This window comes from Podarcis bocagei, assembly GCF_964188305.1.
Source record: "Podarcis bocagei genome assembly, chromosome: 1".
NCBI lineage: Eukaryota > Metazoa > Chordata > Lepidosauria > Squamata > Lacertidae > Podarcis > Podarcis bocagei.
This window is the reverse complement of record NC_138125.1, coordinates 16,944,915-16,969,888: the sequence shown is the minus strand read 5'-3', so window position 1 is coordinate 16,969,888 and position 24,974 is coordinate 16,944,915. Positions and strand designations below refer to the sequence as shown.

General features: G+C 43.6%; 3 long non-coding RNA genes across 3 annotated transcripts in view; 2 read left to right on the top strand and 1 right to left on the bottom strand.

Annotated features, from left to right (window-relative positions):
- Positions 1-24,974, top strand: part of LOC308587594 — a 272,764-nt gene that overhangs the window by 106,798 nt on the left and 140,992 nt on the right. The window lies entirely within an intron of this gene.
- The window catches only part of LOC308587538, a 462,158-nt gene that overhangs the window by 380,391 nt on the left and 56,793 nt on the right, over positions 1-24,974 (bottom strand). The gene's annotated exons all lie outside the window — the stretch shown is intronic.
- LOC308587587 lies at positions 992-4,494 on the top strand. The gene is made up of 3 exons (XR_014008478.1): positions 992-1,263; positions 2,510-2,581; positions 4,251-4,494. It is a non-coding gene; the product is annotated as an uncharacterized lncRNA (long non-coding RNA).

The following is a 24,974-nucleotide window of genomic DNA, read 5'->3' as shown; positions in this document are numbered from 1 at the left end:
CATTCAGAGGCCAATCGGGAAACCTGCAAGCAGGATCTGAGCAGAAGAGCAACACTCTGCCCTCCTGTGGTTTCCAGCAACAGGCATCCGGAAGCATCGCTGCCTCCGACTGTGCAGGGCAGAGCAAAGCCATCATTGCTAGTAGCCATTGATAGCCCTCTCATTGATAGCCAGTGTGGTGTAGTGGTTAAGAGTGGTGGACTCGTAATCTGGGGAACCGGGTTCGCTTCCCCGCTCCTCCACATGCAGCTGCTGGGTGACCTTGGGCCAGTCACACTTCTCTGAAGTCTCTCAGCCTCATTCACCTCACAGAGTGTTTGTTGTGGAGGAGGAAGGGAAAGGAGATTGTTAGCCGCTTTGAGGCTCCTTAAAGGGAGTGAAAGGCGGGATATCAAATCAAAACTCCTTTTTTTCTTCTTCTTCTTCCTCCATGAATTTGTCCAATCCTCTTTTAAAGCCATTCAAATTGGAGGCCATCCCTGCCTCCTATGGGTGCAGGTTCCAGCTTTTATCCATCCTGAATCTTCCAATCTTCAGCTTCATTGCATGTCCACAAGTTCTCATGATGAGAGAGAAAGAAAAACTCTTCTCCACATTTTCCATGTCGTGCATGATTTTATAAACTTCTCTCATCTTTTTCGCCTTTCCTCCAAACTAAAAAGTCCCAAGCATTGCATACGGGAGGGTGCTCCCAACAAATTTCTACAATCCGGTTCATGCATCTTGACAGGACAGGCTGCTTTCTACAAAAAGCATCTAAACACCATAGTCATACCATATATATATATATAAAATTTTCACCGTTTCTAGCTTCAGACACACACAACCCACACAGAAACCTGGACAGAGGAAGCAAATGGAATCACAGAGGGAAGAAATGTGCTCTGAAATCACTGAACCTCTTTGTGGTAATGTGAACAATGTTCCCTTGCGGGCTGAGGTGGGAGAAGCTCATAACCCCATAACAGCATGTCTTGTTTTACTTTGCAGCTGTTGTTTTCGCCATTTATAAAGCAATAGCCACAACAACCGCCTCAGCAAAGCCACATCTCTTTTGTTCCCTCGATACTGCATGCAAGGTCATGCTCTCTTCCTCTCCATTTAGTCCCTTCGGGGAGGAAAACAATCTTGCATTGACTGCCTGGGTTTCCACAGACATTAGTTGATCGAGGTTATGCTGTTCTGAATGAGTCACCTTATGGGTAATCACCTATCTTTACTCCTTCTTGCTGCTGCCAAGATGGAAATGGCTCACCATTTCTGGTAAGCGGAAGCCTTCTCAGAAAGTAGGCAAGGAAAGAGAGTGATAACAATAAATTATAACCTTGAAATCTTTTTTTTAAACTGTTTAATAATAATAATAATAATAATAATAATAATAATAATAATAATAATTTATTATTTATACCCTGCCCATCTGGCTGGGCCTCCCCAGCCACTCTGGGCGGCTTCCATAAAAACCAAAAATACAGTAAAATGTCACACGTTAAAAACTTCCCTGAACAGGGCTGCCTTAAGATGTCTCCTGAATGTCAGGTAGTTGTTTATCGCTTTGACATCTGCTGGAAGGGCGTTCCACAGGGCGGGCGCCACTACCGAGAAGGCCCTCTGCCTGGTTCCCTGTAGCTTTGCTTCTCGCAGTGAGGGAACCGCCAGAAGGCCCTCGGCGCTGGACCTCAGCGTCCGGGCAGACTGATGGGGGTGGAGACGCTCCTTCAGGTATACTGGACCAAGGCCGTCTAGGGCTTTAAAGGTCAGCACCAACACTTTGAATTGTGCTCAGAAACGTACTGGGAGCCAATGCAGGTCTTTCAAGACCGGTGTTATATGGTCTCGGCGGCCGCTCCCAGTCACCAGTCTAGCTGCCGCATTCTGGATTAGTTGTAGTTTCCGCGTCACCTTCGAAGGTAGCCCCACGTAGAGCGCATTGCAGTAGTCCAAGCGGGAGATAACCAGAGCATGCACCACTCTGGCGAGACAGTCCGCAGGCAGATAGGGTCTCAGCCTACGTACCAGATGGAGCTGGTAAACAGCTGCCCTGGACACAGATTTGACCTGTGCCTCCATGGACAGCTGTGAGTCCAAAATGACTCCCAGGCTGCGCACCTGGTCCTTCAGGGGCACAGTTGCCCCATTCAGGACCAGGGAGTCCCCCACACCTGCCCGCCTCCTGTCCCCCAAAAACAGCACTTCTGTCTTGTCAGGATTCAACCTCAATCTGTTAGCCGCCATCCATCCTCTAATTCTTTATTGCATTTTTAAAAAAAATACAAAGAAAGCATAATTTGAACATTACATCAGCTATCCGAAAAGAAAAAGGAAAAAAATGCAAAGGGAAAAAATATAAATATAAAAAGAAAATAATAAAAAAGAATTAGTCAAGTGCACAATATTATTGAAAGGATACAAATGCTAATTTAAGTATTCTATACACCAAGTTCTCAGAAAGAAATACATTTTTAATCCTTCTTTTCTCTCTTTCTTTACAGTCACTTTCTTTCTGTTCCAGGAAATTAGTTTGGATCCCTCCTGTATTGGTTGCCTTCCCTCTATCTCTTTGTGGCTTCAACACTTCTCTTAAGTAACAAATATTCTGTATTCATTTATTAAAATCAGTTGTTGTTGTTTGGAAAAAAGGTTAAAAAAAAGGAATGGGGTTGCTTTAAAAACCACCGGACAAAATATGGTTCCAAAAACAATACTTGGTTGTGCTTAGATTAATTTCACAGATTTAATGGGGAAAAACAACCTTGAAATCTGGGTGGCTTCTTCACTTCATGTGCCTCATCAAAACCAGGGGATAGATGTGCAGGACTCTAGGGCATGAGAACTGAAACTTAGGTAAGGTAGCTCAGCTGCAGCACATGTCAGAAGGATGTCACACGTGGAAGCACTTGGAATTTAGTATTCATCCCAGTGGAGCTTGGTGCCTTATGGAACTGGTAGGGTGGAAGACAAGGAGGCCAACAGTAGGTGGCGCCAGAGCAAGTGTCTGGCAGAAGCAGAGCCAATGTCCTGCAGAGATTACCAGTTCTGGTTTTGTTCCCATCCTTCTCCCTGCCAAGCTCTGCAGGCAGCAACACTGAGACTAAGGAGGAGGGGAAAGCTGGTGGTTAATGCCACACCCCCTGGACTGGTTGTATGTAAGGAAGTGGGCAGCTGGCAGCTGGCTGCCAACAGACTGAGCTTAGGCCAACAATGCCCCATTTGTCCTAATGGCCCAGCCTCCACTAATTAATTTGTTACAAGTTAGTTATAATTAATTCTCCCAAACCCAATAGTGTACTCATGCTCAGATGTGCCACTGATTCTACATATGGCTCCCCCAGACACAGAATTCTTATTTTTTAATATTTGAGGGGGTCTCAATTTACTCAACTCATACTGAACATAAATTGCATCTTTATATGTGGCTTCCCTTGCCCTTTGTGCTACAGCTAATATTGCCTCCAATATATTTGCATTATGATGACAGCTCAGAGGCTGCAGCTACTACAGAATTACCAACTGTTAGGTTGGTAAGTGGGACAGCTCCATGGGGCCATATGTCACCAGTCCTGAAAGTGCTAGACTGCCTGCCAGTAAGCTACCGGGACCTATTCATTGTGTTAGCAGTAGTATACAAAGTCCTAAACAGCTCGGGACCCATCTACTTAAAAGAGTGTATTCCCCAGTATCAGCCATCTCAGGCCCCATGATTGACCCTGACTAAATATCAGGAACAGTAAGCACCGTTTGACGGTGCAACAGGAGGTTGTGGATTCTTAGAAGTAAGCTCTACTCTGTCCAACAGGACTTGCTTCTAGGTAAGTCTTGCATGGGATTGCTGAGTTTTGTGGTTTCCTTTATTCTGGTTTGTGTGCTTCTCTGGCGTGTAATTAATGGTTTTCTGGCTGCATTTGTGGCAACACACAATTTTGTTTCTTTATATTTTGTTATTCTGGGAAAGTAGCCCATCTAGGATATGATCAGATTTTTACTTCTTGAAATATGGCAACCCTAAGAGAAAGAAAGTTATTTTTAACATATGTGGTTGTCTTGTAGTAAAGTTAAAGCTTACTGGGAAATGATATATAATGAATCGAAAAAGATGTTCAAAATAACTTTAGTAAAAAAAAAACACCAGAAGCTTTTCTTTTGGGACAGAACTACCTGAATTGTATAGAAATTTATTTATGTATGCTACTACAGCAGCAACCAATTGTGACAGCTGATAGCTTTTAGCAATAAAGATTTATTTCATATTACAGCAGCAAGAATGCTACTTGCCGAAAAGTGGAAAGAAGAAGAAGTCCCAGTAAAGGAAGAATGGAGACAAAAACTTATGGTATATGCAGAAATGGAGAAACTTACCAGAAGAATAAGAAATCAAGATAACAAACTTTTTATAAAAGAATGAAAATGGTTTATTGAATATTTACAGACAAATTGCAAACAGATAAAAACATTAGCAGGATTATTGTAAAAACCTGCAGTTTCATAAGAGTAAGTAGATAATTAAATGAGCAAATTAAATGAATTTGGATGTGCAGAAGATATTTTTTTAAAAAAATAATTAACGAACCGAAGAAAGAGGAGGAAGGAAGTCAAATTATGAAATGTTAAATTGATTGTAAAACTAATGAAATGTGGAAACTTGAAAAGTATAAATAAAAACTAAAAAGAAAAGAAAAGAAATGTGGCAACTCTACTGTAAATGTTCTGTTACCGGCTTGAAACCCTGCAGCCAACTGGCGTAGATAGGACTGTTCTAGATGGTCCAATGGTCTGACCCTGTGTAAGACAGCTGCCTGTGTCTCCAGGGCTACACTGGAATTAAAGGTAAAGGGACCCCTGACCATTAGGTCCAATCGTGGCCGACTCTGGGGTTGCGGCGCTCATCTCGCTTTATTGGCCAAGGGAGCCGGCGTACAGCTTCTGGGTCATGTGGCCAGCATGACTAAGCCACCTCTGGTGAACCAGAGCAGTGCACAGAAACGCCGTTTACCTTCCTGCCGGAGTAGTACCTACTTATCTACTTGCACTTTGATGTGCTTTTGAACTGCTAGGTTGGCAGGAGCAGGGACTGAGCAACGGGAGCTCACCCCGTCACGGGGATTCGAACCGCCGACCTTCTGATCAGCAAGTCCTAGGCTCTGTGGTTTAAACAAAAAAACACTTCTGTCTTGAAGTTATATTTTTGGGAGAGAGACAGCTTAAAAGTTGGTGTGGGATTTAAAGCAAAAGCCAGAAATGCTTTCTACTTCTATTGTGGATTTTCGTCAAAGTAGCATTTTAATAAAAGAACACAAATCAAGGAGAAATATCTTTGCAGGATGCTGGTCTGGGATGCAACTGTTCCTTGTACAGAATTCCAATAATCACTTGGCCCATAGGCTTTGAATCGCAAAGATATAGCTTGAGCTATTCACAATGTTAGCAGGCAAGTCCCAATACTCAGGAGAGGGTATGCTGTAGAGAAGGAAAAAACAGCAGAGAGTTGAAGCCTAAACGGTGCTTAGAAGCCACAAGGATTTCCAAAATAGAATAAAAGAATTGTAAAGTTGGAAGGATAGGTTTGAATGGATAGATCAAACCTATCCATTCTGAAAGGGAGGTGGGTGGCGCGGTGGGTAAAACCTCAGTGCCTAGGACTTGCCGATCGCATGGTCGGCGGTTCGAATCCCCGCGGCGAGGTGAGCTCCCGTCTTTCGGTCCCAGCTCCTGCCCACCTAGCAGTTCAAAAGCACCCCTAAGTGCAAGTAGATAAATAGGTACCACTTTATAGCGGGAAGGTAAACGGCATTTCCGTGTGCTGCGCTGGTGCTGGCTCGCCAGAGCAGCTTCGTCACGCTGGCCACATGACCCAGAAGTGTCTCCGGACAGCGCTGGCCCCCGGCCTCTTAAGTGAGATGGGCGCACAACCCTAGAGTCGGACACGACTGGCCCGTACGGGCAGGGGTACCTTTACCTTTACCTTTATCCATTCTGAAGGAAATCAGCCCTGAGTGCTCACTGGAAGGACAGATCCTGAAGCTGAGGCTCCAATACTTTGGCCACCTCATGAGGAGAAGACTCCCTGGAAAAGACCCTGATGTTGGGAAAGATGGAGGGCACAAGGAGAAGGGGATGACAGAGGACGAGATGGCTGGACAGTGTTCTCGAAGCTACCAGCATGAGTTTGATCAAACTGCGGGAGGCAGTGGAAGAGAGGCGTGCCTGGCATGCTCTGGTCCATGGGGTCATGAAGAGTCGGACATGACTAAACAACTAAACAACAAGAGTTGGAAGGAACCAGGAGGTGTTAGGATATTTCCGTTCCACCTTAAAAGGGAGCAGGATGTTTGTGTCACAGCCTGCGTATTTCCTGTTCACAGAATGTTTATGTTTCCTATTGCTTTCGTTCTCTCTCTCTGTCTGAGACACTGACGCAGAACAGTCATGTCTTTCTTTGTTCTGATCAACGCTGAATAAAAGCTTGTAAATAATGCTCTCCTGCGTGCAACTTTTGGCTGTGCATTATCTGCTGATAGAGCGTGCATGAGCTCTAGAAGAAACTCATGTTGCTGAAGTGCTGAAACTGCGTGACTATGGGAGATCGATGGACGTCCGGCACACGGCTTGGGGCCATGATGGACTTTATCTCCCTGGCAGTATCCCAACAGGAGGATCATCTAGTCCAACCTGCTGAGATGTGGGAATATTTTGCCCCACATGGGGTGCGAACCCACGACTCTGAGATTGAGAGTCTCGTGGCCTACCAACTGAGCTATGAAAGATGAGAGATGAAAAATGAAAAAGGTGGTGTGATAACCTCTGCTGGCAAGCCTCAGAGATAACAGTATCTCTGGATCTTGAGACCGACCCAGGAAAAAGTTTGGGTGTGAAAATTAGGAGTTCCATCTTTGCTGTGTCCAGTTTGGATATATCAATGAAGAAGGATGAGCATCATGAAAGATCAATGTCATGGCATCACAAAAAGCTGAAGGCGGTGACAGGATTCCTGCTTTTAATCAAGAAGAACATGAATCCAAGCAAACCACTTTGGTTTCGATTCTCTGAAAACCCTTCGCTGATAGCAAATTCATTTGCATGGAATGAATTAAAATAAAAATTGGAAAAGGTCAAGGAAGTGGTTGGAGAAGAGAGAAAAGACAGCGAGAATACTAAATGGAGATCACATATTTCATAGAATCATAGAATCTTAAGAGTTGGAAGGGGATCAAGGGTCATCTAGTCCAACCCCCTGCGATGCAGGAATCTCAGCTAAAGCATCCATGGCAGATGGCCAGCCAACCTCTGCTTAAAAACCTCCAAGGAAGGAGAGTCCACAACCTCCTGACAGAGACTATTGCACTGTTGAGCAGCTCTTACTGTCAGAAAATTTTTCCATATGTTTAGTCGGAATCTCTTTTCTTGTAACTTGAAACCACTGGTTTGAGTCCTATCTTCCAGAGCAGGAGGAGGTGGGGAAAGGAACAAGTTGGAGAATAATGGCTCATCCAGATGTCATTTTTATTACACATCTGTGATGGTTTGTGCACATGATGCTATCAGGGCAGTCACACATGATCCAGTTTCCAATTCTGTTTGCACCTGCAAAGTCTTCGGAGTGCTTCATTTAACACTCAATGCATAACCCATAACTTCCTGCTGAAACCCTGTAACTTTCAATACTGCCAAGTGTCTAGTAAACCAGATAGGTAGTTGGGTTCCTATTGAGGGTACTTGGCAAGCCACCATGACAGTGATGAGGGATGGAGCATTGATCATTCTGTGGTATTATGGCAGTCGACAAAGCTGTATTGCAACATTCAAATAAATGTGTTTTAATAATATTTTTTTTAAAAAAAATGCTACCGATGTTCTAGTTTATTTTGTCCTGCCTTTGTTGTGTTATAGGCCCTCTGGACAGCAATAATCTGGTAGCATCTGGGGGAGCATCACAGCACAAATTAAAGCAGAAGAAATCCATCACTACTGCACTGCTATTGCCTCAAGAACAAGTTGCAGGATATACCAGCAGTAGAAGACCAGTCTGGTGGGGCCATAAGGTGAAGAGGAAGGTTTGGATGCGCTTGAAATCCAAGTGCAATTGGCCAGAGAGAGTGGGACAATGAGGAACAGAGTGGGACTGAAGAGATTTATAGATGGGAGTGGAAGCTAGGAAAGGGACAAGCAAGCTGAGAACTCAGGAGATCCAAGCTGCTCAAGGAACTGTCAAGACCCCAGATAATATGAGAGGTTAGACTATGGAGTTGGGCATTTGAAACCCAAGCTTTGGGGTGGTTTTGAAACCACCGTTAAATACTTATGGCAGAAATCAAGTACAGTGGTACCTCGGGTTACAAACACCTCGGGTTACAAACACTTCGCGTTACAGACTCCGCTAACCCGGAAGTAGTACCTCAGGTTAAGAACTTTACCTCAGGATGAGAACAGGAGTCGCACGCAGGCAGCGGGAGGCCCCATTAGCTAAAGTGGTACCTCAGGTTAAGAACGGACCTCTGGAACGAATTAAGTTCGTAACCAGAGGTACCACTGTATATCACCAACTACAGAAACTTGGATGACATACGCAAAGCCCTCGACATGCAGGGCATTAATCTAAATAGCACTTAAACCAATTAGAGAATATTGTGTATCTTTCATGTATGTAGCCAAAGCAGCCATTAATAAATCCCAGAGATTCTTCAGAATAATGCAACACCTGCCCACGACCTCTTTCCTGCAAACCCCCTTGGGCTCAGGAGGACAACAGTCTGAACTGTGTTTGAAAAACAAGTTTTTAATTAGAGTTTGCTCTTCCAAGCTGGCAACTGGCAGCGACGCTCTTGTTGAAAAATGACAGCTGCTTGGGTTGGCACTGCAATGGCAGAGATTATTAAAGCAATATTGGAACAGACAGGACGTGTTATGTGCCATTAGTGTGCGTCCGCATGATAGCACTGGTGAAAAAGACAATAATATCTTAGTTTTAAAAAATACAGTAGGATGTTGGAAGTTGATACAACCAAGCCTCTGATTAGAAGCTACCACAAGGAAAAAACCTTGAATTGTATTGGGCAAAATCAAAACTATCCTGTTGAAATATCTTGCTTCCCCCTCCCCTTAACCTTTCAGTCCCCAAAGCCAATAGATGCATTCATTTCAGTGCAATTTCCACACATGTAGCTTTGTCGATGGATTGCATCAAACAGGCAAATCTGCTACATCCCAAGTCAGGCCACAGGTCCATTTACTCCTGTGCTGTTTCCTCTAGTTGAAGAGGAACATTTTCTCCTGGCACCTAAAGATGTACAATGAAGACACCAGATGAACCTCCCTGGAGAAAGCATTCCACAAACAGGGGCAACTACAGAGAAGGTCAATTCTCATGTGGCAACCTTCTGGAGATACACAAAGAAGGGCCCCAGAAGATGATCTCAGGGTCCAGGTAGGTGTGGAGAGACGCAGCCCTTGAGATATTATGGTCCTCAGCTGTTTATATCTAATTCCTTCTACTAGCTTCTTCTGGTTCAATCACAAGGCATAGCAGCTTTCTGATCTTTTGCTCCTTCCTTTGTCATCAGCAGTTATGTGGAGGAGGCACACAAAGAAGGCCCTCAGATGATGAACATAAGAGTCCAGGACTGTTTATATGGAAGGAGCCAGTCCTTCTGTTATTGTGGCCCCGAGTCATGGCTCTTTCTTCTTCAAGGTATGGGTCACTGCTCCTCTTGAATGAAGTGAGCTGCTGGAAGATCAACCAAGGGCAAGCATCCAGATGTTGGACTCTCAACTCCCATCAGTCCCAGACAGCATGACCAAGGATCAGGGATGAGGAGAGTTGTAGGCCAGAAACATCCCAAGGGACTCATCCCTGACTTACACTAACACAATCCTTCCAAAATTCTCCAGGTTATATTTACCCTCTCCTTTGTCTGCAGGACCTTGTTTTTGTTGAATGGTCTCTTTAAATTTGAAGGTTCATTATTGTTCCCCAAATGTGTATTTCTTTAAGGGCCAGAGCAAATAACGTGACCTAGTTTTACAGCTGTGAAGCAGTATAGCAGGTGCTGTTAAGTTATGTTAATTAAGCTGTTGGGTATAGTATATAAAGAGCAGCACCTAGCTCTCTCAGTTCCATGGTGGATGGGTCATGCTTATTGATATATTATAAAAGGAGTTTTTGTTTTTGTTATTAAAATCTAGCAAAAGTTACTTTTGCATTCCTTGTAATGTGTGGTCTCCCCAGCATGCCTTCTGCAGCGCAACTAATCTGCCAACAGTTTTATTGCCTTTGCTTTGAAAGAGCCAAGCAGCCAGTTGACGTCTCCTCTTAATTTCTCTTCCCAGGCAGCCCAGCAGCTTCCATTTTGTATGCCACAAGCTTCTGAGAGGAAGGCAAATATGGTGCACGTACCATGTCGGTCACAACAACAAATCCCTTTGGCTTCCACAACCACCTCAGCTTCCCTCTGTGGAATATTTCTAGCTGGGTATTGTCTCTCTCTTGTTTACTCCCTCCTGCTAAGTCTAAATAAACTGACAAGCAAAACTAAAAAGGAAATATGTAGAGATTTCAAAGATCAGCAGGGGATGAGGTTTTCCTAATGTAAACTAGGAAGAATCGCGGTCCTGTAAGATGCTGAATAATTTCAGTTAATTACTTGCCGTTTCCTGACTATTGGGGCGGCAAGAGGCGGGGGGGAGTCTGAAAACAAATCCAAATCTTTCCAGTGCCAAAGAATAACCCAGAATAGAAGAGTCATTAGATTTACACAAACCATACATCAACTTAAAAAAAACCACACAACTTCATAGAAAGAACCCAAACTCAATCAGATTAATGAATTCAGCGTCCTGAAGCTTTGTTACTACGTCCAGAAATACCAAAGGAGCAGAAATGACTGTTTATGTATGCTACAACAGCTGTGCAGATGTTATTTGCCCAAAGATGGAAGGAAGACAAAGTACCTACAAGAGAAGAATGGCTGATAAAGATGGTGGACTATGCCGAAATGGCGAAAATGACCAGGAAGATCAGAGATCAAGAAGATGATAAATTTAATAAAGAATGGGGGGAAATTATATGTTACTTAAAAGAACACTGTAAACAATTAAAACATTGGCAGGATTCTAAAAAACTCTGGAAATGTAACAAGAACTATGGTGAGAATTGAGTATTAAGTAAATACAGTGATACGTCGGGTTAAGAACTTAATTCGTTCTGGAGGTCCGTTCTTAACCTGGAACTGTTCTTAACATGAAGCACCACTTTAGCTAATGGGGCCTCCTGCTGCCGCTGGAGCACAATTTCTGTTCTCATCCTGAAGCGAAGTTCTTAACCCGAGGTACTATTTCTGGGTTAGCGGAGTCTGTAACCTGAAGCGTCTGTAACCTGAAGTGTCTGTAACCCGAAGTACCACTGTATTTGTGATGATAATTGTTAAAGACAAAAACGAATTAAAAAATTATAAAAAATAAAACAAAACTCAGTGTCCAAGTCCTCTGCGGCATCAGGACATTAACCCAGGAATGGGGAACCTCAGGCCAAGATGTGAGCCTCCTGGGCTCTCCCCAGCCCATGCCAGCCCCCTCCAGATGACACACCTCACTAGTCCTGTTCCTCACCCTCCTCAAACCCTGTCCTTGAACTGTGATAATCCCTCTTGCTCGCCTAGATGAAGGGCCAGTTACAGCCTCTGTCTTTTGCGTGGTGGGTGTTAAGTTGTGGGTGAACATATCAGACAACACAATGATTCTTCAAACAGCTCTTGTTTATTCACAGGCCAGAACAGAACTGAACTGAAGGGTTCAGTCAGCCTGCTTATATAGAGCTCCAGTACAACGTAACTGTAACAATTTTCTAAAACTATCCAATCACTGAACGTCACTTTCGATCCCTTATTTGCATAACTATCTACAGTATCCCCCTGCTGGCCCAGGGTGAGAACTTCAGTACATAACAGTGGGAATGCAGTCTACTGTACAAAAGCATGGCATGCAGCCCACAGGGTTCTGTCAACCAGGGAATGAGGATTCGGGCTTTAAAAGGTTCCCCAGCCCTGGTTTAACTTAAATGAAAGGAATAATCTTTTCAACAAGTAAAGGAGCGCTGCAAACTGTTGTTCAGCAGAACAGATCTTCTCTGTAAGAGCTCATTTATTATCTGGTGCTAGCAGTCTATTTTTAATTCGGGTCAAACATACCCAGATTTATACTCTGGATTATTGATAAACAAAAAGCTTTCTCTTGCATTGAGTTAAGGTTAAGAGACACACCCTTTCATGTTTTCGGTCCAAATAAAAAAATTCCTTCCTGTAGCACCTTAAAGACCAACTAAGTTAGTTCTTGGTATAAGGCCTCAGCAGAGTGCAACATGCCAGCCTCCGACAGCAGAGGAAGCAGAAATAACTTACCAAGGGTCTGGGAAGAGCAAAGGAGGGAAAGTTCAAGGGAGAGCTTGAAAAAAGAACAATGTACCAATCACCTCCATCTTAAAAGAAACACATTTTAGAATGTTGCATAACGTTGTCTAATACAGCTAAAAATAATGCAGTGGCAGAACAAATGCCAGGAATCAGAAGTTACCAGAAAGGAATCTTCTCCAAGTCGATGTTTAAAGGACAGGCATGGAGTGGAAAAGGAAAGATGGAGGTAATATAGGCAATAATAATAATGCTATATAGATATAGATATAGATATAGATGGTATAGATGATGATATAGATATAGATATAGATATAGATATAGATATAGATATAGATATAGATATAGATATAGATATAGATATAGATATAGATATAGATATAGATATAGATATAGATATAGATATAGATATAGATATAATTTAGGAAAGTTGTTTACATTTGCACACCTCTTAAAGATACCATAACCAAATTTTGCATGATGGTTTCTGAGTTCAAGGAGCAGGTTTTTGCCTAACTTTGAATACAATTTGACACCTCTAAGAAGATTGAGGGCACAAGGAGAAGGGGACGACAGAGGACGAGATGGTTGGACAGCGTTCTCGAAGCTACCAGCATGAGTTTGACCAAACTGCGGAAGGCAGTGGAAGACAGGAGTGCCTGGCGTGCTCTGGTCCATGGGGTCACGAAGAGTCGGACACGACTAAACAACAACAAGAAGCACAGCAGCCAAGCACTCTTCTGTTAGAATCATAAGAGTTGGAAGAGACCCTAAGAATCATCTAGTCCACAGATTTTCCAAACTTTTCATCTTGGTGACACACTTTTTAGACATGCATCATTTCATGACACAGTAATTCAATTTTACTAGCAAACCTAAGGTTAAACTAACCCCTTTCCAGCCCCGGGAGGATCACAGGGAGCACTCGCGTGATACACACACACACACTGCAGCCGGCACACTGACATGTCACAACACACAGTTTGGAAAGCTCTGATCCAGTCCAACCCCCTGCAATGCAGGAATATGCAACAGGGATTGAACCTGCAACCTTGCCATCTAACCAACCTCTAACCAACTGAGCTATCCAGGTGTCTGTGCCTACTACCTACTACAACAGCCTTTACCAAATATGTCATGGGCTTTGAAGACACTCAAACTCAGGACGCAAGGGAGAAAAGTGCTAAGAAGAAGGCACGCTTGGCAAATCCACACCGTGATCAATGGAAACCTATGTCCCCACTGTGGAAGGACGTGTGGATCCAGAATTGACCTCCACAGCCACTTACAGACTCATTGTTAAAACCGTGTTTATGGAAGACAATCTTACTCGGCTACGAGTGATAGAAGAAGAAGAAGACGAAGAAGAAGAAGACGACGAAGAAGAAGAAGAAGAAAAAGAAGAAGAAGAAGAAGAAGAAGAAGAAGAAGAAGAAGAAGAAGAAGAAGAAGAAGAAGACGACAAGTGGAGAATATATGGTCTCATCACCCCTGGGCCATGCTGGCAGGGGCTGGTGGGAGCTGGAATTTCACATCTGCTGAGCCACCACTGGTTCACCACCACTGACCCTAAACAAAGAAGCATTGTGCCTCTGAAGATGGCTCATAGATAGTGGCCATGATAAGAGTTATCTCCTCCATGAATTTATCAGATCCTTTTCCAAAGCTATCTAACCCTGTGGCCTAGAGAATCCCAAGTGTTTACCAGCATTGTCCAGCTTTTCTTATTGCTTCTGACTTTTGATGGAACCAAAGTGCAATGTTTTGTTACTGGGGAAATAAATGTGCTCTCCCTCCCAGCTGAAACTTCAGTAGCAATGGCTTTTACGTGGTCACCCAAGGGATAACTGGCAAATCAGGGTCTGGAGTTGGACCTTAGGTCTGTGTTTTAGGCACTGCCAGCTCAACTGCAATGTAATTAATAGTGTTTATTAATGATTCTGAGTTGTGACTAATATCATGAAATATATTTGCCCGCCATGGATATAAACGCTATCAAGGTTACCATCTCTGTATTCAAAGAGCAGGTGAAGCTTTCTGTGTGTATAAAAAACTGCCCTGTGTGACCTGAAAATATAAAATCAGGCCCCTCACTGAGAGCAGCTTCGTTTGTGCCATTTCCCCTTGCACAGAAATAACCCCTTCTAATCTGCAAAGTGACCCTGAACCACCATCATCCTGAAATTCTTTGTCTATGTATACAGGAGTTGCCAGTTCAGAGTAACAATCCCGAGTCAACATCATCAGGTAGCCTTATCTCCCAAGGTGATTGGTGCAGATTAGGCATTGCTTCTGCAAACAGAAGGAGAGGGAGCAAAGCCATTTCTGGACTGCACCACTTCAGACTTACAGCTGGGAGAATTAGAGCAGCTGAGAGGTTTCTCCAGTGGGTCAGTCTGGGCTCCCTGCACATACATCAGGGGGGAAGCTAAGCCAAAGAATTCGTTCTACCATCTCTAGCTACCTATGTGCAAATATTTATTTGGAGCAGAATTTGGACATAAGATTGCACTTATTGTAGCGTTCAGGTGAACGTTCCAGGGGGACAAAAGTTTTCATCTTCCCCTCCCCACCACGCACCCCCTGAATCTGTTCTGGGGGCTTCTCCCAACCTGCAGAGCAGATCTAGGGACCGTGCAGAAGTTCAGCTACTGCAATTAATTACCGTATTTTTCGCTCTATAACACGCACCCGACCATAACACGCACGTAGTTTTTAGAGGAGGAAAATCCGTAGGCATGCCACCCGTAGGCATTCCCTCCATAACACTCACAGACATTTCCCCTTACTTTTTAGGAGGAAAAAAGTGATTGTTATGGTGCAAAAAATACGGTAGTTGAATATTGCCCTTAACTAGCTAGCTGTTACATTCATGTTCCATCTTTCCTCCAAGTAGCATAAGGTTGTGGAATAGAGCCAGTGAAATAAGAGCCAGTGCGGTGTAGTGGTTAGAGCGTTGGACTAAGACCTGGGAGACCAGGGTTCGTGTCCCCGCTGAGCCATGGAGCTCGTTGGCAAAGCTTGGGCCAGTCACAGCCTAACCCACCTCACAGGGTTGTTGTGGGGATAAAATGAGGAGGGGCAGAACCATGCATGCCACCTTGAGCTGCTTGTTGGACTCCCAACTCCCATCAGTCCCAACCAACATAGTCAGTGCTTAGGGAGGATGGGAGTTGGGAGACCAGAAGAATCTGGAGCCACAGGTGCCCCAAGCAGCAGTTCTCCATTCTTAGGCAATGCTTTTGCTTCATAATCACCTATCTGATCTTTTAAGCAGGAAATGCCAAGGGTTGCTCCAGAGACCTTCTGGACTTCACGGCTCCCTGGAAAAGGTTTGGACCAAATCCAGGAATTGGCTTGTGTCATAAATGATTTCTGGAGCTAAACAGCACACAAGTTGGGAAGTGCCTCATTTGCCTAAACGAACCAGCCTCTCCTGCCGCTGTGTCCCCCACTGTCTTGTCAGCAACCTGAACTGATCGCTTGCAGACGGCTTTCTATGTTCCCATAGGGAGCCAGTGTGGTGTAGTGGTTAAGAGCGGTGGACTCGTAATCTGGTGAACCGGGTTCGATTCCCTGCTCCTCCACCTGCAGCTGCTGGGTGACCTTGGGCCAGTCACACTTCTTTGAAGTCTCTCAGCCCCACTCACCTCATAGAGTGTTTGTTGTGGGGGAGGAAGGGAAGGAGAATGTTAGCCGCTTTGAGACTCCTTTGGGTAGTGATAAAGCGGGATATCAAATCCAAACTCTTCTTCCTCTTCTTCCCATTGCTCTATCATTTTTATTTTACTTTTTTCTACCTGCCCACATTCTGCAGAAAATGAAGCCAAGGGTCACAGACTCTGCACACCTGAGGAAAGGCCTTCGTAGTAGAGACATCCAGGAGGCCATTGGCCGCAGAAGTGGCTAAGGAACCTATTTGCTTCCTGAAATATCTACTCAAAGGGGATTTTGGTATGCCCAATTCATTGATCAAATAGGACAGTCAATGAATAGGGTGAGGGGAATTACAGATCCTACTGACTCCTTCTGCTCTTAACCTCCACAGTTTGACCTGGCTCCTTACACAGAGTACATGTTGTGTCTATGTTGTGAACTGCCCTGTGATCTTTGGATGAAGGGCGGTATACAAGTTTTAATAATAATAATAATAATAATACTTCAACTGTCAGACAGCATGGTCCTCAAAACTAGTTGCTGGAAACCACAGGAGGCGAGAGGCTCTTGTGCTCTCAGGTCCTGCTTGCAGACTTCCCACGGGCATCTGTTTGGCCACTGTGAGTATATCTGAAGGAGCATCTCCACCCCCATCGTTCAGCCCGGACACTGAGGTCCAGCACCGAGGGCCTTCTGGCGGTTCCCTCACTGTGAGAAGCCAAGTTACAGGGAACCAGACGGAGGGCCTTCTCAGTAGTGGCACCCACCCTGTGGAACGCCTTCCCACCAGATGTCATGGAGGACAACAGCTACCAGACTTTCAGAAGACATCTGAAGGCAGCCCTCTTTAGGGAAGCTTTTAATGTTTGCTGTATTAGGGTATTTTAATATTTTGTTGGGAGCTGCCCAGAGTGGCTGGGGAAGCCCAGCCAAATGGGTGGGGTATAAATATATTATTATTATTATTATTATTATTATTATTATTATTACAGGTTGCTGGACTAGATGGGCCCTTGGCCTGATCCAGAAGGTATCTCACATGTTCTTATTAATGCTGCACAACCTCTGGTCCTTATGAGTTGTGCAGCTGAGCCACGGAGGCCCACCAACAAAGACTCTCCAAAGATCAGAGTGATCCAGCAGGGATATACAGGATCTGACCGTCCTTAAGATGTCCTGGACCCCTGTTGTTAAGGGCCTTGTACATTGATGCAAGAACCTTGAACCTGTCTCAGTAGCAGGGCAGCCAGTGCAAGCTGTCAAGCGCTGTAATTTCGTGCCAGAGCTAGTAGTGTGCCCATCAACAGTCCAGCACCAGCGGGAGCTTCCAGACCAGGCAGAAGGGTAGCTCCACATGGAGCGCTTGATCAAACATCCTCACAAATTACAATGGAAGTGGCAATGTTCTTGCACTTTCTCGCGGGGCGATAGAGCACAGGCTTCCATTGGAACAAGGGACCACTGGCCTGATCCAGCGGGTTCTTCTCATTAAGAGAATGGCAAAACGAATTGCTGGCGGGAAGTTAAGGTTCAATTTAGGCCGCCCATAGGAATGTGATTGTTCCTTGCAACCGTAAGAGTCGGTAACGTAACTTTAGGCTTTATCTGGACATCAGGATTCATTCCTCCTGGGCAAATCCAGTTCCCAGTTCTGTACTGATTTAGTAGGCGCGCACAGACGTAACTGCGAACAATGACTCATTTGATCTAAGAGTCCGTGGCTACAAATGACACAATGGAACAATGGTTGACATGTGGAGTGAGAACCTGCAGAATTAACGAGAGTGCATTGTTAAACATGGTACTTGACATTAGATCGGAAGAACCTGTAAACTTAACAAGCACCCTGTTTGTACTCAAGAGAGGACTCTTGTACTCTCAAGAGGTAAGTGGCTAAAGAAGGCAAAGACATCTTGAAGTTTCATATCAGTTTGCAAAGATTCTTCCCAGGTATTACTTAGGACCAGATGGCAGGACATACCCACAAAAATAACTGTGCAGCTCAACCACTGAACTGAAGGGCCACATTCCCTTGTGCGCAACCTCCTGGGGGCCACATTCCAGTGGTGGGTGGGGCCACAGGCAGCATCATATGGAGCAATGAATGTAACTCAAGCTGTACCACACAGTGTTAGAAACTCAGATATATAAGCTAATTGCCAAACGGTTACGGTCACCACAATGGAATGTCTAGGTGCCTTTTTTCCAATGAGATATTATATTATTATTATTATTATTATTATTATTATTATTATTATTATTATTATTATTATTCTATACCACTTTATATTTTAAAGAAAAATCTCAAAGTGGTTTGCAACACATTAAAACATCCAAAAAAACAATCCAGAATAAAACAAATTCAAGCCTGAAGGAAAATATTTCAGATCCTTCTCTAAGTGACATTTTGCTTTCCCCGTATTTATTTACCCTACCTAATATATACCTGCCTGTGGCGTTTGCCCTCCCAGGTGGGTCATAGGGAAAGGGTTAAATGAGTGTGAAGTGATTGGCCAGTGGGAACCCAAGGGGAGGAGTTAAGAGTTAGAGTTGGAGTTGTTTGGAGGTCAGTTGGGAGTTGGAGAAGGAAGAGGGAGGATAAGTCTGTGGGTTGGTCTAGGTTGATGTGTGAGAGTGAGAGAAACTGTAGGAGGAGTCAGATAGACAGTTGGGATAATCAGTTAGCAGTTATTAGGAAGGTATAGGCCGGTAAAGAAACTAGGATTAAGAAACTAACAAGAAAAATTATCTGAAACCATAAACTTGTTAATGCTTATAAAATAAACTTGCTTATTTGATTTAATGTTAATAACTGTCTGGACTCTTGTGTGTACCCGAGAGAAACGGATTGGTGGCAGCGGGGAAGCAATCACAGTGGTGGCACAGGGATCAATAGACCGTCAAACGTCGGGGGACCCTGTGTGATCGCCACACTGCCCCATAGCAGAAGGACTCTAGGAAGCCAGTGTGGTGTGGTGGTTTGCGTGTCAGACTAGGACCTGGGAGATCAGGGTTCAAATTCCCACTCAGTGATGAAGCTGACTGGGTGACCATGGGCCAGTCATAGCCTCTTAATGGACCTCACAGGGTTGTTGTAAGGATTAGCTGGGGGCAGGGTGAACCATGTACTCCTTAAAGAAAAAAAAATATGCTCTCCTGTTTACCTGCTCAAGAAAGCTGGGGGAGCCAGCCAGAAGGAGATTCCTAGCATCCAGAGATCTCCATGTGACTGAAACTGTGACCCACGCCAGTAGAAAAATGTACCTGGGGCCTAGCTAATTTTGAACACTGGTACCAGGATGTAACTGTAATGGATGTCTCCGGACAGTGATTGTTTTCTGGTTTGTGCACTTAAAATGGATTAAAACACTCTGTTGCTCTGCTGCAACAAATCCACTTTTTTTAAAAAAAAAACCAAATCAAAAAACTGGCCAAACTTTTTGTGGTTTGTAAAACAAAGATGCACTAAAGAAGTGTGGGATGAACAGACAATTAACAGGAAGATGTGTAAACACCCCGCAAGCAAATCAGAATGCAGGATCAACGCTCATTGCCATAAACAAATCAGAGGAAACACTCAATGAAGTCTAACCACCATGTTAAGTTTTGGGCAGGGACATCATGTGAATAAACAAATCATCTGGGGGGGGGGGACGCTTAGGCTTTTTGCACAGTAACACACAACCCTTTCCATCAAAGCACGGAAGAGGCATTATTGCAGTTCACTGACATATTCCAGCCAGGCAAAAGCAGCCAAGGAAGGTGTGGTAAGGAATGTGACCTGGGGAAAGTTGAGGATCAGATAAGGTGACCTGGAAGGCAGCATCCAGCAATGGCTCTACCCACAATTGGTTGAAAAAACACAATCGGGAGACAGGGGGAGATGTGATTAGAATGGTGAGGTGTGGAAGGATGCCAAGATACTTGCTTCGAATGCTCCACACATATGGTATTAGTTAGCGGGCAAAATTCTGATTTACTCAGATTTCTTTGGGGCGCCCACATTTGCGTCCATGCAGGAGGCTTAACTGAAGCTGGTCTCATAAAAAGGTATCACAGCACTCTTGAAAAGCATTCTCTTCTCCTCTTTCTGCAATTGCAAGACTCCGTTTCAGCAAAAGACGGCTAATTTATTCTCTACGGGGCATTACAGGATGAACGAGGGCTTATGTAATATTATCGGTGTGTGAGTCTATATGTAATATAAATTGTTCAGCATGCCTTTATTTCAAATTTCTATGATTTTATGAAGTGCCAAGAGCAAAAACAGATGTCCCCCTACTCCACTTGGATATCAAAAACCCTAAACTGGTATGCTAACATGTCCCGCAAGGCCTGTGGGCTGTCTGGTAAATCTGGGGATAGATTAAGAGGCCCAAAAATGCTTGGCTCCAGAGTTTTCATGCCAAGATTGTCAAAATGGTTGAAATAAATATGAATCAAATCTGGACTCCAATGGGGCAGTCAAGCATTACTCAGAGGTGGGGGAGGGGTGCTCAGTGCTTAAATATAAGTCTAAAATGGAAACATTAATCTGAAATGTCAGTAACTGGTACAGTGTGTTTGTAAGGGAGCTTTGCCAGCAAAACCCAAAAGGAAGTTAAAAACGTAAAGGGACCCCTGAACATTAGGTCCAGTCACAGACAACTCTGGGGTTGCGGCGCTCATCTCGCTTTATTGGCCGAGGAAGCCAGCATTCAGCTTCCGGGTCATGTGGCCAGCAGGACTAAGCTGCTTCTGGCGAACCAGAGCAGCGCACGGAAGCACCGTTTACCTTCCCGACAGAGCGGTACCTATTTATCTACTTGCACTTTGTGCTTTCAAACTGCTAGGTGGCAGGAGCAGGGACCGAGCAACGCTAAATCCCACTGAAAGCAGTTGGGTTGAAAAATTATCTGTATGGTTGTGCCTTAACGACAACTGAATTTCCTACAAAAGTTGAACTGTTATAGGAATGTCCTGTAGTGTGGTGTAGTGGTAAAGAGCGGTAGTCACGTAATCTGGGTAACCGGGTTCGCGTCTCCGCTCCTCCACATGCAGCTGCTGGGTGACCTTGGGCCAGTCACACTTCTCTGAAGTCTCTCAGCCCCACTCACCTCACAGAGTGTTTGTTGTGGGGGAGGAAGGGAAAGGAGAATGTTAGCCGCTTTGAGACTCCTGAAGGGGAGTGAAAGGCGGGATATCAAATCCAAACTCTTCTTCTTCTTCTTCCCTGCTGCTAAAATTATTATTATTATTATTATTATTAATAATTTTATTTGTACCCCAATCATCCGACTGGGTTGCCCCAGCTACTCTGGGCAGCTTCCAACATATATAAAAACATAATAAAACATTAAACTGCAAACTGCAATATTTTGCATGTCAACTTTCTCCGCATAGATAGGTTATTTGAACTGCTATTCTGATAGTGCACAAACAACTAAATATCATTTAGGAAATTATTAGCAGGTAATGACAAAGCTGTTTCAGAACATTTCCTTGTTTTTCTTATGTAAGGCAAAAGAAGCAAGACCAAGACTCCAAGCAATTACCTGACGAAGTGTGTATTACACACGAAAGCTCATACCTTGAAAGCTTATATTTAGTTGATCTTAAAGGTGCCACTGGAATTACCGGTATTTAAAAAGATTTTTTTCATCTTAATTTTTTTTTAAAAAAAAAAGATATTTATTGCAATTTTTAAACAACAAACAAACCACCAAACATATAAAATACCATCACCATACAACAGACAGAAAAAATCAAAGCAAAATTAAGAAATAAACAAAGAATGAAACAAGAACACAAATAAAATACAGTTGTTCATAAATCATATTTTCATAATCCTTGGACTTCCTCACATCACCCTTCCCTGCGTTCTCAGTCATATAATTATAGACAGCAATTTATTACCTTATTTCAGTTCTTATTTTGTAAATCTCAAATATTATGTCCCAAATTTTAAATAACTTTATCATAAATTGATCTGCTCAGCTTGAACATAATATTGCTTCAAATTTCATCATTTCCTTAAACATCACTTATTCTCATATATCTTACAACTAAATTACTGCTGCCGTGTTGTTTTCAATCATGCATTCTCTTAGCATTCATACAGCTTATAGTGTTTTTGTAAATAGTCTTTAAATTTTTTCCAGTCCTCTTCCACCGTCTCTTCTCCCAGGTCTCGAATTCTGCCAGTCATTTCAGCCAGCTCCATGTAGTCTATCAGTTGCGTCTGCCATTCTTCCAGTGTGGGTAAATCTTGGGTCTTCCAGTGCTTTGCGATGAGTATTCTTGCTGCTGTTGTTGCATACATAAAAAAAGTTCTATCCTTCTTTAACACCCCTTGGCCGACAATGCCCAAAAGGAAGGCCTCTGGTTTCTTAAGGAAGGTATACTTAAATACCTTTTTTAACTCATTATAGATCATTTCCCAGAAAGCCTTAACCCTTGGGCACGTCCACCAGAGGTGAAAGAATGTTCCTTCAGTTCCTTTACATTTCCAACATTTATTATCAGGCAGATGATATATTTTTGCCAGCTTGACTGGGGTCATGTACCACCTGTATATCATTTTCATAATGTTTTCTTTCAAGGCATTGCATGCCGTGAACCTCACTCCGGTGGTCCATAACTTTTCCCAGTCAGCAAACATAATATTGTGCCCAATGTCCTGTGCCCATTTTATCATAGCTGATTTAACAGTTTCATCCTGCGTATTCCATTTCAACAGCAAGTTATACATTTTTGAAAGTACCTTGGTCTTAGGTTCTAACAGTTCTGTTTCTAATTTCGATTTTTCCACCTGGAAGCCTGTTTTTTTGTCCAAATTAAAGACCTCCCTGATCTGAGCATAATGTAACCAATCTCGCACTTTGTCCTTTATTTTCTCAAAACTCTGCAATCTCCAAGTATCTCCTTCTTTTTCTAGTATTTCCCAATATTTCGGCCATTTAGCCTCCATATTGAGTCTTTTCTGAGCCTTGGCTTCCATTGGTGACAACCACCTTGGGGTCTTGTTTTCTAATAAGTCTCTGTATTTTATCCAGACGTTAAACACTGCCTTCCTGACAATATGGTTCTTAAAAGCCTTATGAATTTTTACCTTGTCGTACCACAAATATGCATGCCATCCGAAAGCATTGTTAAACCCTTCCAGATCTAGGACATCAGTGTTCTCAAGAAGAAGCCAATCTTTCAACCAGCAGAAAGCTGCAGATTCATAATACAGCCTCAAATCTGGCAGGGCAAACCCCCCTCTCTCCTTAGCATCAGTTAGTATTTTAAATTTTATTCGGGGCTTTTTGCCCTGCCAGACAAATTTAGAGATATCTCTCTGCCACTTTCTAAAACATTCCACCCTGTCCACAATCTGTAGGGTCTGAAACAGAAACAACATTTTTGGCAATACATTCATCTTTATCGCAGCAATTCGGCCCAACAAGGAAAGTTTCAGTCTTGACCAACTTTCTAAGTCCTTTTTTATTTCTGTCCAGCACTTCTCATAGTTATCCTTGAATAAATTCAAGTTTTTGGCAGTCATGTTAACCCCTAGGTATTTCACCTTTTTAACCACTTTTAGATCTGTCTCTTTCTGAAACCTTTCTGATTCCACAGTTGTCAAATTTTTTTTCCAAAACCTTAGTCTTTTGCTTGTTTAATTTAAATCCCGCCACCCAACCAAACTCATGAATCAATTCTAGAACCCTTTTCGTACTAGATTCTGGCTCCTGTAATGTCAAAACTAGGTCATCTGCAAAAGCTTTAAGCTTATACTGTTTGGCTCCGACCTGAATTCCTTCAACCAACCGGTCCCCTGATTTTTTTCATCTTTCATCTTGTTATTTATTATAACTTCAGAAGCTGTTCACTGAGCTAAACCTTGAACAGGAACACAGGACGAAACAGAAGAAGCTACTACATTATACCAAGTCAGACCGTTGCATCATATAGCTCACCACTGGTCTTCAACTGGTGGATCGGGACCTTAAGGATGTGGGTGGTGCTGTGGTCAAAACCACTGAGCATCTTGGGCTTCCCAATCAGAAGGTCAGCGGTTGCTCTGCCCCAGCTTCTGCCAATCTAGCTGTTTGAAAGCACACCAGTGCAAGTAGATATATAGGTACTGCTGCGGCGGGAAGGTAAAGTGTTTCCATGCACTTCTGGTTTTCGTCACGGTGTCCCGTTGCACCAGAAGTGGTTTAGTCATGCTGGCCACATGGCCTGGAAAACTGTCTGTGGACAAACACCGGCTCCCTTGGCCTGAAAGTGAAATGAGCGCCGCAACCCCATAGTCGCCTTTGACTGGACTTAACTGTCCAGGGGTTCTTTACCTTTTTACCTTTACCATTAGTGGGTTGCAATAGGAGCACTGCAACCATGCAAAGTGTAACAAATGGGTCCCCAAGTGCATGTTTGGGTTAAAATATGGGACTGGGTCTGACAATGATGAAGAGCTGGACTGGCTTGCAGAAAATGTCCAGGGTTTCTGACAAGGGACTGAACCTCAGACCTTCTGCATCCAAAGCATGTGCTCTTCCTGAGTTTTCTTCCTACCTTATTGCGGAATAAGGTGCCATTCTGCACACCCACTGGCAGCACATGTCATTGACCTGCATATGTCAATTCGTAAGTCCCCCAGAGTACAACAGAACTTCCTGCCAGGCAAGCGAGTATCACGTTGCAGTCTAACTGCTTTCCAGGTGCTTTCCTAGAAGCCATGGGCAAATCATGTCAATGCATTGCAGCATCTGCCAGCCTAATATATAGTTGTGTGGCTTTAGATTTCAGCAATTCACTTACCTGAACCTTAAAGAATCTCAGGCATCTGCCCCTCCCAATTATCCCTGGTACACAAGGAAGATAGACAACCACCCTCTGCAGCTGTTTTATAATGTGTAGCATTGGGAACTTACCATATTTTTCCGTGTATAACAAAAC